The 4,426-nt window shown below is 59.6% G+C and overlaps 1 pseudogene; it reads right to left on the bottom strand.

The window, feature by feature from the left end:
* Nucleotides 1-772: 772 nt before the first annotated feature.
* On the bottom strand, nucleotides 773-2,374 carry LOC133754177 (zinc finger protein 628-like; annotated as a pseudogene).
* Nucleotides 2,375-4,426: the final 2,052 nt, after the last annotated feature.

Below are 4,426 nucleotides of genomic sequence, written 5' to 3'. Positions count from 1 at the left end.
ACTGATTACAAAAATAAGGTACAGTTTTGTTAATATGTAGGAGATTACAAAAGACAGGAATAAAAAATTACAGGAGAAAGAAATAATTTACTTATTTCCATCACCCCAGTGTTGTTTAAAGAATTAACACTTACAGTTAGTACTGCCTAATGTGTATCCTGCGACATATATAAAAACACACTTCCCAAATGAGTTTTCAAATAATTTTATATGGAATTTAAAAAGTCAATTTCCAATGGTAATTTTAATAAGTACTCATAGCTTTTTAAAAGTGATATTGTAGCATTCTATTTTCCAAAAACTGTTATAAAACTAATTTACCTCAAAAATATTGGGTGTAAAGTTTGCATTTCAAACAAGGGACTTCTCTTTTTCCAGAGCTATTCAATTCAGAACACAAAATATTACTGTTATTATTTTAAAAACTGGATATCAAAATATCTTGAAAATTGTACTTTATGCCAATTTTATTTGTGTGGGTATGACGATTTCAACTTTGAAGATAAATACCAGTTGGTAAATATGCGTTAAATGATTCTACAGATATATAAGTGCATAGTATTTTATTTCTTATCATTACAAGCATAAAAATTCTGAAAAATGGTCAAAAATTCGATCAAAAAGTTGGAAATGGCATTCAAATATTTCTCTCTCTCTCTCTTTCTCTCTCTCTCTTTTTAGAGATCCGTGGTCTTTATTAACCAAGCTGGCCCGCAGGCCCTGCAGTCTGCAGGCGGGGTTGCATGAGGCCAGCGCGGACACCCGTGGGGCCTCAACACGTGTGCATCAGCTGGACTGAGGGCAGGGTCTGTACGATCCGGATGGAGGGCAGGGCCTGCGGGGTTAGGACTCCGGACCCAGCTCCTCAGTGACCACTTGTACCATCTGGGCTGGGGAGCGGCGGGGAGCCCGGCGGGGACAGCCACGGGGGGGGGGGGGGCGGCGGCGGCGGCTGCGACGGCGGCTGCTGCCGCCACGTGGCTGAGCCTCCCCCGCGCCCGGCGCTCTCCAACAGCTCCCTGGCAGGGGCGCTGCGGATGGTGAGAAGCTTCTGCCTGGGCGGGCCAGGGGCGGGGGTCTGCTCCTCGTCTGCCCCGCTCAGCAGCATTATGCTCTGCAGCCCCCCTACCGTCTGCAGCGTCTGGAAGAGGACGTCCCACACCACCCTCGTGCCGGCCTCCACGTCCCCCGCCTCCCCAAGGCCCTGGGCGTGTGAGCAGCTCCTCCGCGGCTCCACTCTGCACCACCAGCAGGTTGGGGGCCTCGTGGTCACGGTTGCCCCGCTGGAACCCGAGAGCTGGCCCGCCACGGGCTGCAGCTGCACCGTTGTCACTTCCTGGGGCTGGCTGCAGCTGAACCCACTCACTTCCTGAGGCCCTGAGGCCCCGCCCCCTATGTTCTGCAGAACAATCAGGCTCTGCCCCTCCCGCACCGGCGCCCGCAATGCTCCCCAGACCTACTGGGCCTGGCAGCCACAGGACTTCTGCCCCCTGACAGGCTTTCCCCCACTGGCCGCTCACACAGCCTCCCTTGGCCATCCTCGGCTCCAGTGTCAGCGGAGGGCAGCAGGATGAACTTGGGGAGTGCTGGCGGGGCCGGGAGTGTGGGAGGCTGCGGGCTTACTGGGGAACAGCTGCAGGCCCTGGGCGGTCTGCACTAGGAGAAACGTCTAGGAGTTGGGGGTTGCTGGGCCCGGGGCTGGGGCTGCGCCCCCAGCCACCTCAAGGGAGAGCTTTGGCCTGGAGGTGCGAGAGCACCTGCAAGTCCTGCGTGGCCAGCGTGGCCGGGGCCGTCGGCCAGCGGGGCAGGTGCGGGCCGGCCACGGAGGCTGTGGTGCGGGCAGCGCAGGCGGGGACATGCGTCCACATGTGCCCCCTGTAGGTAGGCGGCCAAGACAAAGCCGTGGCCAGCACAGCGGGCAGGCGAAGGGGCGCTCACGGCCAGTGTGTACAGCAGCAGGTTGGAGGAGTGCGGGAAGGTCTTCGGGCAGAGGCGGGCAGCGGAAGGGGCGCTAGCCCATGTGCACGCAATGGTGGCTGCCGCAGGTTGGAGGTTCGGGACAAAGCTCTTGCCGCAGACACAGCATGGCTGGGGGAGCTTGCACGTGGAGGTGGCGCCACAGGCATGACTTGTTGTGGAAGGCCTTGCCCCACTCCCCACCCGCGTAGGAGCGCTCGCCCTAGTGCAGCCGCCTGTGGTACTGGTAGTGGGACGACCACTTGAAGACCAGGCTGGTGGTACAGCAGCATGGAGGAGCCCTTGAAGGCCTTGGGGAGGTCTGGGCACTTGTATGGCAGCTCGACCCTGTGAGTGCGCTGGTGGTACAGCAGCCACGAGGACCAGCAGAATGACGCACTGCACTCCCCACACTCATACTGGGCTGCGGGGGCTGCGGGGCCCGGCTTCTCCCTGAACCCCTCCGTGGTGGACGCAGGCGCCATGCCCGGTGGGAGCCGACCATCACACCTGGCAGAGGGATTCTGGGTAAGCGGCTGGTGCTACACTCAGCCGAAGGCCACACTGGCTGCCTCCCTGGGCCACCCACCCCTCAGGGGGGCCTCCCGTGTGATGTGCGCCCCCAGCAGCCCAGGGTTGCCCAGGAAAAGAGGCTGCTACTGTCAAAATGGAAACCGCCCAACACACTGGGACAACGGGTCACCCTCGCGATGTTGTCCATGTCCCTGGACTGAGCAGCCTGAGCGCTGCTGGCAGGACTGTGCTTCTTGCCCATGCAGCCAGGCCGGTCCTCTGCCGCCGACAGCTCCCTAAAGACCTCACCCACCTGCGCCTCCACAAGGGCTGCAGCCCAGCTTCACCCTAACCCTTCAGTCTGACCACAGCCTCTGCAGGGCCCTGGCCTCCAGCCAGTCCCCCTAGCCACCATCACCCTGCCTCCTAGCTCACCCCTTCTTGGAACCCCAATCCCTGGACACCACCATGTGTGGCCCCTGCTGCTGTGGGCCCTGTGCCACTGTCCTGCCCCCATTCTCACAGGCCCTCCCCCAGCCTATGCTGGCCCCCAAGGCAGCCCAACTGGCCCCACTGCACACACCCCCAGCTCTGGCAGCCTCTCTTCTCCCCAGATGCCAGCACCCTGTCCTCTCCTGCTCTAAGCGCGCAACCCTGCCACTGACCTTGCTGGCTCCGAGGAAAACACAAGCAATTTGGAGAGGGAGCCCTCAGCTTCCAGCCAGCGCACCAGCGGCTCCAACCTCCCAGGGGAACCCTGGCTGTCTATCAACTGGAGGGCAGGTGCTGCCGGCCTCTGGGGTGAGGCCAAGGGTCCTTCTCAACACCAAAGGGCTGCAGGACCACCCCACACAATGAAGAATGCTGAAACCCCTCGCCCACGTGGAGCCCACTGCCCTGCGGGCCTGTGCCCTCGCATTCCCACAAGTCTCCCCCGGGAGCCGTCTCCACTCCCAGGGCTGCACAGAGAGGACTGCAAACTCACCTGCCAGGCTGTGCCACGTGGACTATGACACCTCAGACTTCCCATGCCCAACTCCAACCCCACCCCAATTTCCTGCGCCCGCTTCAGCCCTGACTCAACCCCTTTCTTCTGTCTGAAGGTGGCAGCCTGGGACTCCAGGCCCTCCTCGCTGCCTCTCTCCTTCTGGCTCTTGGGAGGTGCTCTGCCAGAAGGGTCCCCTGCAGAACCCAGCCACTTCTGGAGGCCCACCTGTGCTACCACCTCCTCTCTTGGAGGCCGTGCCAAGCCTCTGCCCCTTCCCTTCCTAACCCCATCTATCTCCAACACAGCGGCTCCAGGGAGGCTGCTCCACTCCACTGCCCTGAGACCTCCCAGAGTTCCCATTTCTTTTTTTTTTTAATTTTTATTTTTTATTTTTTTTTTTTAGACAGGCAGAGTGGACAGTGAGAGAGAGAGAGACAGAGAGAAAGGTCTTCCTTTGCCGTTGGTTCACCCTCCAATGGCTGCCGCGGTAGCGTGCTGCGGCCGGCGCACCGCGCTGTTCCGATGGCAGGAGCCAGGTGCTTATCCTGGTCTCCCATGGGGTGCAGAGCCCAAACACTTGGGCCATCCTCCACTGCACTCCCTGGCCACAGCAGAGAGCTGGCCTGGAAGAGGGGCAACCGGGACAGGATCGGTGCCCCGACCGGGACTAGAACCCGGTGTGCCGGCGCCGCAAGGCGGAGGATTAGCCTGTTGAGCCACGGCGCCGGCCCAGAGTTCCCATTTCTGAGCCTGTCCTCTCCCCATGGCCTGTGGCCTCGTCCCCTCTGTGCCTTCTAAGGCTGCAGGTCACCCCGGCCGCCAGCATGCTCCCTCCTTGGGGCACTTGCATGCCAGCATCCCCAGCTCCCACCTCACCCCCAAGTCTTTGCTGATGCTCCTCAGTCTCTGCCCCAGCCTCATCCGTGTCTCCATGGCACTTGTCACCTTGCGGTGGCTGGACCAGAGTGT

Source organism: Lepus europaeus, chromosome Y, assembly GCF_033115175.1.
Source record: "Lepus europaeus isolate LE1 chromosome Y, mLepTim1.pri, whole genome shotgun sequence".
Taxonomy (NCBI): Eukaryota; Metazoa; Chordata; class Mammalia; order Lagomorpha; family Leporidae; genus Lepus; species Lepus europaeus.
This window is presented reverse-complemented; position numbering and strand designations above follow the sequence as displayed.